Source organism: Dendrobates tinctorius, unplaced genomic scaffold (assembly GCF_039654945.1).
Source record: "Dendrobates tinctorius isolate UK_male_01 unplaced genomic scaffold, ASM3965494v1 ptg000075l, whole genome shotgun sequence".
In the NCBI taxonomy this organism is placed as follows: Eukaryota; Metazoa; Chordata; class Amphibia; order Anura; family Dendrobatidae; genus Dendrobates; species Dendrobates tinctorius.
In genome coordinates this window covers 20469317-20484074 of record NW_027361743.1, presented here as the reverse complement: position 1 = coordinate 20484074, position 14758 = coordinate 20469317, and the positions used below count along the sequence as shown (strand labels likewise).

The 14758-nt window shown below is 46.4% G+C and overlaps 1 protein-coding gene across 1 annotated transcript in view; it reads left to right on the top strand.

Moving 5' to 3' along the window:
- Positions 1 to 265: 265 nt before the first annotated feature.
- Positions 266 to 14758, top strand: part of ZMYM2 (zinc finger MYM-type containing 2) — a 116600-nt gene continuing 102107 nt past the window's right edge. The window contains exon 1 of the mRNA XM_073583065.1: positions 266 to 420. The gene's annotated coding sequence lies outside the window, so the exon portion shown is untranslated. The remainder of the gene's footprint in view (positions 421 to 14758) is intronic.

Below are 14758 nucleotides of genomic sequence, written 5' to 3'. Positions count from 1 at the left end.
ACGCCCACCCCAGAATAAGCCCCTCCTCCTGTGCAGCTGCCGCTACGACAGGCTCATCGCTGCTCCGTCACCACATTCGTCTCTCCCCTCCCCCCACATTCATAGACTAGCTGCAACGCATGGGCGGTGCTTCGCCTTCATCAAGTCGATCAAGGCCACGCCCTTCAGCCAAACACTAGCCGAGAGGGAGGCGGGAAAACATTTGAGTGACTGACGTCTGTCTCTACCAATCCGATCGGCCCTCCTGAACGGCTTCATCCAATCGGAGCAGGTAAGGAGGCGGGGACTCTCGCTGGCTCAGGCCGCGCCTTCCCCACTCCGTGACTCCTCCCCCTTATGCTCCGGGACTGGACGGGGAGAGTTGGGTGACGGGGGGAAGGCTCTCTGCTGTTGGGGGCCTGTTCTCATCTTCCGCTACCGGTAAGTGAGCAGAGCGCCGGTGAAGCGGAACAGGAGGGTGACGGTCGTGTACCGTCTGCGGCCGCCGTTACCCCGCTCACATGTGGAGACGCTCCTACGCCACCTGGCGGCGGGGCTGTGGTATTTGCCCCCATGTTGTGAGCCCGGTAATGGCGCAGCCTGCTGTGCTCTGAGGGGAGCGGAGGCGGGATGAGCCCGGCGGGCGGCACTCTGTCACCCTGAGGCGGGCTGCCCGTCGTGCTCGGGTGTGCCGGTGCTGCCGGTATTGTTCTAATGGCGGACGGGCAGAGCGGCGGTGACAGCGCCGGGGCGGAAGAATGCCCTCAGGGCAGCAATTCCCCCTCACAGAACGGTCTGCGGTGCAGCCTGCTCCCCCGGGGAGGAGGAGCGGCGTGTGAAGGGGTATACAGGCAGCCCTGCGTGTAGCGCCGGCCGCGTACAATGAGGCCGCAGTCGTGCAGCCTCCGCTCATAGGCCGCAGTCGTGCAGCCTCCGCTCATAGGCCGCACATCACTGCCCGCGGTATTGTGTGAGGAAATCCTCGTCTGCTGTGAGTGCGGCGATTGGAACCTGATGGCCGGGAGGGGGCGGTGCTGCACGGAGCTGAGCTGCACTACCGCCTCCTGCCGCCGGGTGACTCAGCCCAGTGCTGCGCAGGCTCCGCTGCTGTATGGCCCGATGTGATCACAGCCCCCGGGTGGCTCCTGCTGCGGCTCGGCCGCGCTGCAGTGTGAACAGGGCGAGAGCCGCGGTTTATGAATCTGGGCGCTTTCGTGCAGCTCTTGTTTAACCCTTGCTATTCCACAGAAGCAAACACTTAGTGTATGAGGAGTTGTGAGGTTTCTAACGTGAATATAAAATAGTTTTGGTGCGGCACCCTATGACCCCGATTCATATGATTTATAACAAAAAACCTAAACTTTCTGCAGCTTTTGTGCCAAATTAGGAAATTCAAACACTTTTTTTTTTTTGCCTTTTTTTCTACTGTAGAGTTGGATATTCCTTTAGCTTTCAATATGATAGAAAAAAAATGTACTCCACTAGGGGACTGGAGTACAACTTCACAAGAAAGTGACATTTAGAGAAGTCGAAAACGATAAGAGAAAGCCAGTCAGCTGATACATACCGGCTGGCCCAGAGAAAAAAATCATTAAAAGCCGCCAGGGGCCTGAGGAGGGTCCTCAGCAGCTTCTCCCTGCCCACTGCCAGTGACTGATCAGTCTCTGCTAGTGATGGGCGAGTAGCATCGTTGCTCAGGTGTCCTCCTGAGTATTTGGATGTGCTTGGGAGATGTAATTTTTGTCGCCGTAGCTGCATGATTTGCGGCTAATGGACAGCCTGATTACATGTGGACATTCCCTAACAAACAGGCATTCCTCACATGTAATCAGCCTGTCGCAAATCATGCAGCTGAGATGATGAAAGCACAATCTCCGAGCACGCCAAAATACTCTGAGATCAGCCGAGCAACAAGTACACTCGCTCATCACTAGTCTCTGCCTGTACACTGTCAATCCATGGCAGCGGGTGGTAAGAAGACACTAGAGAGCCGCCTTTCCGACTAGTCTCCCAACAGCTTTTAACGTGTCTAAAATGCGTTGGTGCGTGAGCTAAACATACCTGCCTGAGATAAAACAGCCAGGCCCTGATACTTGCTGCCTACGGATTGTACAGCATGTATCAGCTGATAAGTTCACTTCAAATGGACTCTGTCAGCACAGAATGACTGTTCAAGCGAAGTACAGGCGCTCAGTGATTCATGGCGAGGCCAATCACTTATATACACCTTCCCACCTGCTTGTTTTCACTCAGTCTCCACCCTTCTCTGACTCTGAAGTCAGAGCTGTCAATGATGGAAGAAGAGGTGGAGATAGATGGGAAGGTGTACATAAATGATTGGCCCAACTATGAAGCATCGAGCGGCAGGACTTGATTTTAAGTCCTTCTACCTGACAGTGTCCCTTTAAGGCCCATTCACACTTACCCGGTAGCTGTGACTGACGACTTGTCATTTAAAGGGTTACCCACTTTCTCTGGTGCAGCTTTCCTCAGACTGACCAACATTGCTGTCTACTCAATGGCTGCCACTGGAGGCTCGTGTGACCAAACTCATCCAATTGTAAAACCTCACATGGGTAAACTGCTTTACTTTTGGAGGAGGTTGATGGACTGGTCTGGTCACTGCTCTAGCAGCAGCTAGTTATGGACAGAAGTGCTAGTCTGTTTGTGAGGAAAACTGCAGTATCAAGCGAGTGGCTGACCCCCTTCATTCACGACATGCGCCGTATATGTCGTGTCTTTCCCTTTGACGTAGGCTCTGGCAGTGAGCCCACATCTTTTCCGGCATGTCAGCTGTTTTGAACAGCCGACGTGCCCAGAACAGCCGCGGGTGGAATCTTGATCCACCCTCGGCTGTTATTAAATGCCGCTGTCAAACTCTTGACAACAGCATTTAAGGCGCACTTCCGGAAATCCGCCCATTGGTGACCCCCGTCACGTGATGGCAGGTCACTGATGGGTCGGCATGACAATCAGATGTCTACAGCAGACCTCTACGGTTGTCACTGCCGGATTGCTATGACCGCCGGTCGGTGCTCATATCAAGTCAGCAATTCTGCTACATAGAAGCGATATGATCATTGCCTGTATTTAGCAGTGCTGATCAGGTTATGGCAGGTTCTATTCTCCCATGGAGACTATTTGAGCATGTTAAAAAAAAAAAAAAAAAAAAAAAAGTTCAAATCACCCCCCCTTTTAAAATAAAGAAAAAATGAAACATACACATATTTGGTATCGCCAGGTACAGAATTGCCCGCTTTATCAATATAAAAAAAGAATTAATCCGATCGGTAAACGGCGTAACAACAAAGTCAAAACGCCAGAATAACTTTTTTTTTTGTCGCCGCGACATTGCATTAAAATGCAATAACATTCGAACAAATCTGCACCAAAATTGTATCCTTAAAAACGTCAACTTAGCATGCAAGCAATAAGCCCTCACCCAACCCGAAATCACAAAAAATACGCTATGGGTCCTGGAAAATGACACTTTTTGGGGGGATTATTTTCACCACTTAAATAGAGAACCTAGACATGTTTGGTGTCTATGAACTCGTAATGACCTGGAGAATCATAATGGCAGGTCAGTTTTAACATTTAGTGAACATGGTAAAAAAAAAAAAAATCCCAAAAACAGTTGAGATTGCACTTTTCTTTTTGCCATTTTTTGAGTACACGATATGGTAAAACCAATGGTGTCGTTCAAAAGTACAACTTGTCCCTCACATGGCCATATGGACGGAAAAATAAAAAAGTTATGGCTCTGAAAAGAAGGGGAGCAAAAAACAAATGCAAAAATGAAAAACTGCTCAGTCATGAAGGGGTTAATGACGTTGCGACAGGCTGACTAAAATTCTGTGTACTAAGACCTAGAACTATGTGCTCATACAGTATTAGCCACAGGTCACCTGCTATCATAGGACAGTGTTCTGCAATGGTGATTGTATTAATGTCGGCATGAACGATCCAATCACCTTACAAATGAGTTTTGCTCGTTTTTGGGTTAATTGCCCTCATGTTCACACAAGGTGATAATTGGTGAACAATGTGTTCTAACAAATGCTTAATTCCAATCATTTGTTTGTCTAAATTAGGTTTTCCCACTCCTCCAGGCACCTAATGGGTCTTGTTTTCATGATTTCCTTAGTATTGCACAAGGGATAGAAGTATCAAGGCGTCAGGAATTCTCTCACCTGTGCAACACAGTGGAAATCCAGAAGACATGATCTGTTTGTGGGGCTAGAGAACTGGAATTTGAGAGACCCTGGTCTAAATGGACCCTTATGCTGTGACTACATATTTTTTTTTTTATGCCGCAAGTAAAAATGCAACACATGAATGTAGCCTAAGGGTTTTACTGCAAAAAAAACCCCACTAAGCAACATGAACATGTGAATGAATGTAGGCTATGTTAAAATAGCTTGGTAAAAACAAAGAAAACAGTAGTCCAAGTAAAGGTAACAAAGGGCACAAATAGCATAATGAATAGGGCACAAATAAGTCAGTAATTTAATCTATTTTTCATCTGCACAGAACTACTTATGAACTGGCTATTTCTGATTGATCAGACCAATATCTGACATACGTAAATGGCGTCCAGAAGTAACTATTGCTTGTCACGTTAGTGCTTATCCATCCAATGTCCTTAACTACCGAGCTGCATTATTTGCAGGATCTGAACGCAGTCCCTAAATGTACGATAACGGTAACATTTGCGGCAGTATCGACCCTTTGCCATTTAAAAGCTGAGAATGCCCGGTCAGCAAGTTCTACAGATATCAGTAATGCTTAGTATTTGGTAAAGAACTGAGTGACTTTGCGCTGCAGTGAAGTCCAGATGCTTTGATTCGTCCAGTGCTCACTCCTGTGTTACTTCTGTTCATCATTTTGGTTTTTTATTTTTGCGGTCATTTTGCTCTTGTAGTTTACCACCTTTCCCAATCTCCTTGCATATTCAGACTCTTTATAAAAGATTATAATGAACTAGATGGAGGCCCGATGCTATCGCATCAGGAGGGCGGTAATGTCACGATGGGGGCAGGCTTTGCAGCGTTGAAATCTCTTCCCTCATGTGATCACCCACCTATTCACTCTCTCTTTCCCCATGTGCTCTCTTCTTTGACCTGTCTACTCTATGTGCCTTCCCCCTTGTCTGCTGTCTCTCTCCTTCCTGTGCTGTGTTCTCCCCTCATGTGCTGTCCCGTTTGAGCTGTCTCCCCCCTGTGCGCTGTCTCTCTCACCCCTGTGTCTGACTGTGTACAGAACATACCACAGCTCCTGGGCAGGGGAGGAAGCAAAAGACAATACTGACATTACAGCCGGGGATCGCAGAGGATACATTTTGTGAGGTAAAATATTGTTTAAAAACAGTCGGTGAAATATTTTATCTCACAAAATGAATCCTCTGTGATCCCCTGCTGTAATGTCAGTATTGTGTTTTGCTTCCTCCCCTGCCCAGGAGATGTGGTATGCTCCGTACACTGTCAGACACAGACAGTTTTTAAAATAGACTTTTGTTCGTGGGAAAACCACTTTAAAGTGACCGGCTTCCTGTAGACACGTCGCTCATCTGCCGCCGGGATCAGCCGAATGATTCAATGCGCCTGCGCAGAGTTCGCGCAGGCGCTGTGCGACAGTGTTGCGCTGGTGGTACCGCGCAAGAGGCTGAGGGAGTGTGTGTGTGGTGCGACGGTGTTCCGCTGGTGGTACCGTGGAAGAGGCTGTGTGAGTGAGTATGTGTGGGCGTACGGCGTATAGAGTGTGTGTGGTGCGATGGTGTTCTGCTGGTGGTACCGCTTAATAGGTTAGTACCAGCAGCAGTTTCTATATTGAGACATCCATCACTTGGGCGTTCCAATATGGCGGTTGGTGAACTTCCTCCGCTTGGAATTCTGGGATACGATGACATCAGGACAGAACAGGAAATGAAAACATTACAAGGCAATTATATAGATGTGGAAAGACAACAATATTTACTGCAAACAGCAAAAAGGTTGCAGAGATATATATGCTTTTTTTCTTACTATGAGACCACTAAAAAAATAAAATCTTCATGGATAATTACCGTACCTAAAAACTGTGCAAAATTTTGCAGGTGTTTCAAAGAATTAGCTGTGTGACATGATTAGAAGCAGATAAAAGACAATAAAAAGCAGCCAAGTGTGTGATTGTGCTCCTCTTCCACTACTCCTGGTCTGTGCATAGATTTCAATAGGGAGCTGTAGCACTGTTCCACATATTTTCTAAAGTTGTCAGGTTCAGTTATGAAATTAGTGATTTCTTAATGATTGTGACCACCTGGATTCAAATCTGAGACTGAACATTTTTAGTTGGCTCTTTTCTGTTACCAGAGTTTTCCTTTTGCTGCTACATATAACTAATACATAAAAGTTTTAGTACTTTGAAGCATTATTTTTTGCAAATATAAAGATGCAGAATATTTTATGCCAATTGTTCTGATATTTATTTTCATGTATAAACACTTGTGAATTGTAAACAGATTCACAAATGGCACTACAAAATTTGGTCCTCATTCAGTGACAGCTTTTTTTTTTGCTTGTCTCTTGTATCATCTCTTACAATTGTCCAGCAGTAATCTGCAAGCATTGATGAATCCATTTACCTTGATCTTTTCTCCATGTTACAGCCAAGATCCTTATATTTTTGAGGTTTTCCACCAACTCTTCATAGTTATATGTTCTTGAGTTTCCCAATAAATGAGTTACGACTAATTACCCATCCAGCGGTTTCCTTCCCCTGCAACAAACGGAGGAGCTCTTCATCTTGATGAACCTTATAAATCTGAGGTCCAATAAAGACTCCTTAGGCTGAGTTCACACGTGGCGTTTTTTTCGCGTTTCCGCGGCGGTTTTAACCGCGCGATTTTGCAGCGAAAACGCGAAAAATAAGCATCCCATGTATTCCTATGGGATTCCGCAATGCTGTACTAATGCTGCGGTTTTTACCACGGCGGAATCGCTTCGCGGTAAAAACCGCAGCATGCTCATTAATTTGCGGAATCGCGGCGATCCCGCACCCATAGGAATGCATTGTTCCGCTTACTTCCCGCATGTGGCTGTGCACACCATGCGGAAAGTAAGCAGAACATTTGCGGATGGTACCCACGGTCCGGAGGAGAGGAGACTGTCCTCTGGGCTTTGGGTACCATATCCCTGCAAAAAATAGAATTTAAAAATAAAAAATATTGTTATTCTCACCCTCCGACGTCCCGCGCAGTCTTCCTGCTTCTCTTCACGCTCTCGTTCCCAGTAGTCCTTTGCGAAAATGCCCGCGATGGCGTCTGTTCTCGCGCGACGTCATCGCGAATTACCGCGAGACGTCGCGATCCCGCGAGAACTGACGTCATCGCGGGCATTTTCGCAAAGGATTACTGGGAACGGATGCGCGGGACGTCGGAGGGTAAGAATAACACTATTTTTTTTTTTTTTTACATTCTTTTACTATTGATGCCGCATAGGCAGCCTCAGTAGTAAAAAGTTGGTCACACTTGTCAAACACTATGTTTGACGAGTGTGACCAACCTGTCAATCAGTTCTCCAAGCGATGCTACAGATCGCTTGGAGAACGCTAGCATTTTGCAAGCTAAATACGCTTGCAAAATGCTAGTTTTTCCGCGGGAAAATCGCGGGAATTTAAAATGCGATTTTCCCGCAGACTGGAATTCCGGAATTCTCGCGGTAATTTCCGGTACGTGTGCACTTAGCCTTACACTATCAATGAGATACTTGAATGCTTTTGCATTTTTATCCATTGCCTTTACAATGTTCTTCATTAGGCCCAACATAATATGCAATGTTGGTAACAAAATCTTACGTGGGTGAACAAGTGCAGGATTCAGGACCTTTCTACTTACCGGCTGAAGTGAATATGAGAAGTCTGTGCCTTTTTAAGAGATCTTCACATGTTGTGTTTTTTATGTGGTTTTTTTTTTTTTTTTTTTTATCCGCAGGCAAAACCTGCTCTCTTGGCAGTAGGAAACAAGATGCAAAAAGCAGGTTTTGCTGAGTTTTTCCAGTGTTTTTTGTTACTCATTGCTTTCAATGGGTTAAAAACGCCTAACAAAAACTCTGAAAGAAGTGACATATTGCATACTGCAAAAACCAAAGTTTGGCCCAAAATACTGAGGACGAAAAAACTAAGCTGTGTGCATGAGATTTCTGAAATCTTACACTATGCTGGTACTGTAAAACGCAGTTGAAAATTTGTGTTAAAAAAAACGCTGAAAAAGCGCAATGTGTGAACATAGCCTTATTGTAGTGATATTCTCTTGCACGACTGTCAATCACGCAGAAAGCAGCAGAATTTTGTGTATCTACCCTGGAGACCAAATAAAAGGGACTTTTATGGGTATGTTCCCATGGTCAGTAAACGCTGCAGGTTGGACGCTGCGTACGTCCGCAGCATCAAACCCACAGCGGCCAGATGTTACAGCATAGTGGATGGGATTTTATGAAATCCCATGCCCACTATGTGTGCACGGACGCCTCCGGCTTCTCTGCGTAGACGTACGTGTGGCGCGTCTTTCCCGACCGCAGCATGTCTTTATCTTGCAGAGAGATAAATATCACCAGTGCAATGTATAGGGCGTGGTGATTCCGCACGGTTCAATTAACACATGCGCAATCGCCTGCGTTCAGAAGCCGGCAACGCTTTGGACGCAGTGGACATGTGCTGCGTCCAAAGCACTGCCGTTTACTGACCGTGGGAACAATACCCTAAGTCATCACAGAGGGGCCACAGATGTTGGTCATAGTTCAGGAACCTCAACAGCTTTTTCATGATGTCATAGGTTTCTTTCATGTGGATTGCATAATTGAAGGTAGCACATTGCTGTTATGCAGCAAGACGGCTTGTTTTGGGAGAATCAATGAAAAGCCTCCATTCCTCTGGATTATGACTTATTTTCAGATCTGCCATTAAATTGTCAATGTTGTTGCATGCTAGAAGATCACTATCCATGAAGAAGTATTGGACAAGATCTTTGTCACTGTTGCAGAACAAAGAAATCGGAAGATCGCTAGGAGATTCCACTGCTGTAGCCGGGAACCTAAGAGCTCAGCCTTACTTTTGGGCAGATCCAAATTTCTTAACCAGATCGCTCCTTTCACTTTGTGTTACAAAGTGTGGCTCAGTTGAGGTTGCTGACAGAAAGTCTGGGTCATGAGAGAATGGTGTCATGAAGCATCTATCTCCCACTTCTTCCTCACTTGATTTGACTGAAAATGTTTCTGGTGCTTTTGGAACTGGCCGTTTTTCTGTATGTGGTACTGGACATGTTGCAGAAGGAATGTTTGGATACTGTAAAGTTCGCTTCTTCTTTGAAACGCCTTTCCTAAGGGGGGGCGCCATGCAGAAATAGCAGCTGGTAGTGTGATCAGTTGGCTCTCTCCACATCATTGGGACTGCGAAAGGCATAGATTGCTTTTTCCCATGCAACAACATTATTTCTCTAGTCACCCTCCAGGTCAGCACCATAGGAGGATACTGCCCACCCTAATAGGATAGAGGAAATATCCAAATACTGGACGCAGGTACTAAAAGTGGATATTCAAGTGGCAAAGGTAGCAAAAAAAGGTGACTTTGCCCTTTGAGGATTCCTCCCAATTACGAGATCCTATGGAACGCAAATCAGCCTGTTAAAGAAATCGTGGGAAACATCCGCAGCCTTGTTGGATGCGAATGTGAGGTCTACCTGTTTAGCTATATCAATGTTTTTGGCTAAATCAACTGGAAGAACACCTCAGCATGGGTACCCCGAGAGAAGGAGAGAAGAGTTATTGGGATCTACACCTCTCTTAAAGCCACAGGGTTCCTGGCTGACGCCTCAGCAGAATCTGTAAAGATGGCAGCCAGAGCTTTGGTGTCGTCAAATTCAGCCAGAAGAGCAGTATGGCTGAAGTTAAGGAGTGGAGACATCGCCTCAAAGGTCAAACTTTGCTCTATGCCCTTCAAAGGGTGATGTATGTTTGGGCGAGCCCTGGACGAATTGTTAGAAAAGGCAACGGACAAGAAGGTACTGCCAGAACCCAAAGTGGCCAAAAATGGTCCTTTTGTCCTCCTCGGAATCAACCATCCTCATATAGGGGAAAGTGGGAGACCGGACGCTGGAGCTATCCCAAGGGAAGTAAGGGCAGAAACATCTTGCTCTCCCACGAACAACGTCAAGACAAAAATGACATTGAATCGGTAGGGGGTCGGATCTCCGTATTCCTCCCCAGTGGGAACTTCTTACCTCAAACCAATGGGTGAGACAATCAGTCCTGACCAGGATAAAAATCGAGTTCTCTTCCAGACCTCCACAAATATTAAGAATGACTTCCCTACCGGCTCAGGAGTTGCGAGGCGCCTTAATGGCTGTTCTACAAAAATTACTCTCCGGCGGGGTGATATCCACGGTTCCAGAAATAGAGTGCGGAACAGGACATTATTCACGTGTGTTTTTAATTAAAAAAAACAAAAACAGAACTCACACAGGATAATAAACTTTAAACCTCTGAATATGCACGTAAAATACAAGAGGTTCAAGATGGAGATTGCAATGCACACGTGCCAAATATGGACGAGAACTACGAAAATTACCTGAAATATTGCGTACAGCGGCCAAGGAGGGGTGGAGGGAAGGAGCAAAAACACCACCCATCGGACCGGACCCAACTAATTTACATAGAGCGCGGGTGAAAGAAAAGAGGTATTGGGTGATACATTGGGAGTTAGGGGAATTCAAAACTAGGTGGGAAATGTATAGAAAACACTCAATACAATGATATATTTATCTGATAACTGGAACCGGTCACCTCATTTTCGGCTTAACTGAAAACTTCTAACACTGATTACACAAGGACCTTAAAGAGGTTGTCCCGGCTTTTCACATAATCTCAGTACATATCTGGGCTGCAGAATTATGACAATAAGTAATTTACTTTCTGTCACTAGTTTGCACGGTTTTCTAGATATTCTGAACAGAACGTCCAAGGGGGGGGTGTTATGGCATTGAAATGAGAACTAGTCGTAACCTCCTACTCTACTCCAAACATGCCCTCTATAGCAACAACCCCACCCTCCATAGCTACAGGCCCTCCCCGTCCACATGAACAAGCCCTCATCACACAGTAACCAATTCTTCCCCTCCAGCAGCCTCAGTGCAGAGAGCTGCTCCTCCCCCAGACACACACTGAACAGTGATCTATGGAAAGTGAAACTAGTGAGGAGTGAAAATCGTCCTGTATTCTGGGACACTCCATGACTACAAATACATAACTCATTATCAGTAATTCCTTCCCTCACTGTCCCAGGCTGCTGGCAGCAGTGAGAACAGACTGTGTGATGGCCAGTGATGGGGGTCTGCAGCTTCTAATCTGCACAGGGGATGGCAGTCACTGATGTAATCTGTTGTGTGACAAAGCCTCTGCTGTGTGAAAGAGACAGCTCTGTGCCACTGATGTCTTCACACAGCAGATTTGGTGCAGTGTATGTGCGAAGCTCCACCAAACTCCCAGCAAGCTCCAGTGACCAGCACCACCCACTGCCCACTCATTGGCTGGCAGTAAACTGCACCAGCACTCATCTTTATCATTATTCCAGCATTGGAAATAACACAGCAGTGATCCTGTATTTGTGAAAGCAGCACAATACATACATACACCCCCCAACACTTCACACTGTTAGATTGGACAGGCTGCTCCCATCAGTATTTGTGTCATTAGACACAGTGCTCACACATACACTGCACCAAATCTGCTGCTGTGTGAAACCATCAGTGACACAGAGCTGTCTCATTCACACAGCAGAGGCTTTGTCACACAACAGATTACATCAGTGACTGCCATCCCCTGTGCAGATTAGAAGCTGCAGACCCCCATCACTGGCCATCACACAGTCTGTTCTCACTGCTGCCAGCAGCCTGGGACAGTGAGGGAAGGAATTACTGATAATGAGTTATGTATTGTAATCATGGAGTGGCCCAGAATACAGGACGATTTTCCCTCCTCACTAGTTTCACTTTCCATAGATCACTGTTCAGCGTGTGTCTGGGGGAGGAGTAGCTCTCTGCTCTCTGCAGTAAGGCTGCTGGAGGGGGAGGATTTGTTACTGTGTGATGAGGGCTGCTTCATGTGGACGGGGAGGGCCTGTAGCTATGGAGGGTGGGGTTGTTGCTATAGAGGGCATGTTTGGAGTAGAGTAGGAGGTTACGACTAGTTCTCATTTCAATGCCATAACACCCCCCCCTTGGACGTTCTGTTCAGAATATCTAGAAAACCGTGCAAACTAGTGACAGAAAGTAAATTACTTATTGTCATAATTCTGCAGCCCAGATATGTACTGAGATTATGTGAAAAGCCCGGACAACCCCTTTAAGACGGATTTCTTCACCCCAGGTATCATTTTAAATCAGTGTATCAGCGCCAAATGGACAATACCTGTAGTTTACTTAGCAAATTACCGCCACCACTTCCCCATCCCAGGTTCAGTGCCGAGTCTGTTGCTGCTCCGTGTCCATTATTGTTTGCTGCACTTATATCATGACAACACTGCTGTCGATCGGTGAGTTCTGTGTCTCTGACTGTGTCGTTAAGGCCTGTTTCACATTTCCATTTGTTGCCATCAGTCAAAATCCGCCGTTTTGCACAAAAAAAAGGATCGCCATTTTTTTTTTTTTGGCGGATCCGTTTTTTCCCCCATTGACTTGCATTAGTGGCGGATTTTGACGGTCATCCGTTGGATCCGTTTTTTGACGGATCCGCCAAAATTTTGGCGTCCGCTGACTTCGGTGGACAGACAATGAAACGTTTTTTTGTCTGTGTCGAAATAGCAATGGATCCGCCATTCGTTATAATGGTCGCCTATGGGCGGCGGATCCGTTGCCAACCGTTTTTGATGGAATCCGGCAACGGATCCGCTTTTTGACACTGAGCATGCCCGAAAGAATTTCCTTACCAGAAATTTAACACCAAATTCCGTTCTGGCAGCAGAAATCTCTCTCTCTCTCTCTCTCTCGTGTTCCTTTAAATTTCCACCACTAGCTGATATTGCGGATCCGTCAAAAAAACGGATCCGGTGGCCTCCGTTTGTGCCACAACGGAAACGGATCCGTTTTTTCACATTCTGGCGGATTTACACTGACGTCAAAAAAAGGAAATGTGAAAAAGGCCTAACTTGGTTAGAGCTGCTGAGTTCACTAATTGGCTGCAGTGCTTTCTGTGACGTCAATGCTGCAGAAAATAAGAGATTGGGACCACTTTGTTTTAGAACAAAAAAAAAACAAAAAACTGCAACCGGAGAGTGGGTGTTTTCCTAAACTGGAAAACCTGTTTAAATTGAGTCTTTGATGCTTTATGGCTACTACAGCAATAACGGCAGTGGCTAAAGAACTAAAATATGTGCCACTGCAGTAAACCCCTTCTCTAAGGGTGTGTGCACACGCTGCGGATCCGGCCCTGCGGATCCGCAGCAGTTTCTGCTGTGGTGTACAGTACAATTATTCCCTATGGGAAATAGAAACCGCAGTGCAGATGCTGCAGAATTTTCCGCACTGATTTTCTGCAGTTTCTAAACCGCAGAAAGAATTGACATGTCAATTCTTTCTGCAGATTCCGCAGCGGTTTACCATCTCCATTGTGGAGATGGTAAAACCGCAGGATAATCCCCAGAAAAACCACAGGTCTTTGACCTGCGGATTTATCTGCAGATTTTGAAAATCCGTGCAGATCAATCCGCAGCAGATTCCGCAGCGTGTGCACACAGCCTTAGGCCTCCTGTCCTTTGAATTGGTTGGTCCTTTGAATTGGTTGTCGACCACTTTATCATTCATAATCTATCCTTGGGCTAGGACATCAATGTCTGATCAGTCGGGGTCAGGCACCAACTTTAGGGATGAATGCCCTTAAGCCCCCGTTACACACTGCGATATCGCTAGCAATATCGCTGTAAAGTCACCGATTTTGTGATGTTGCAGCGATATTGATAGTGATATCGCTGCATGTGATACTTACCTCCGACCGGCTCCCCCGCTGGTAATCGCTGATCGCGCGAGAAGCTGCTGGACCATTCCTCGTCGACCACTTCCTGCGACGCTTCCTGCTGTGACGACGAGTGACGCGTGGATCCGGGCGGGAGGACGTCAGGATCGCCGCGTCTGACAGGTAAGTAGCGATCCCCGTCCCCAGCGATGTCGCTGGTGAGATCTGCCTGTGTGGCAGCTCACTAGCGACCACCTAGCGATGCACCACCGATCCTGACCGCGTCATATCGCTGGTCGGGATCGCTGGTGCATCGCTAGGTGTAACGGTACCCTTAGCAATGAAAACAGACTTAAAACGAACCTGTCACCAGGTCATGTTTGTAAATTGTGGCTGGAGCCACACTTTGGCCAAAAAACAAATTTACTGCAGCTCAGATCAGTTTTGATGTTAAAGGGAATCTGTCATCCTTGTTTTGGATTATCAGCTGCCGGCACTGACATCAGGGGCTTATCTACAGCATTTTGGGAGGCGCCAGAACAAGACTAGCGACACCTCTCGAACCAGTCCACCCCTCTGGTGAGTATAATAAAAGATCTTTCTTCTCTTATTGGTCGGGTTGGGGACAGATATACAGCACTATAGAATGCTGTATATCAGGCCTGAAAGGTGGTGGCCTTATCTCGTATCTGCCAAACCTGGTCACAGATTCCCTTTAATGACAGCGCTGCCATTTGGAGGCCATTAATAATGAAATTTCATTTAGCTGTAGTCAACTTGAAAAACCAGCTGATCTGCATGTT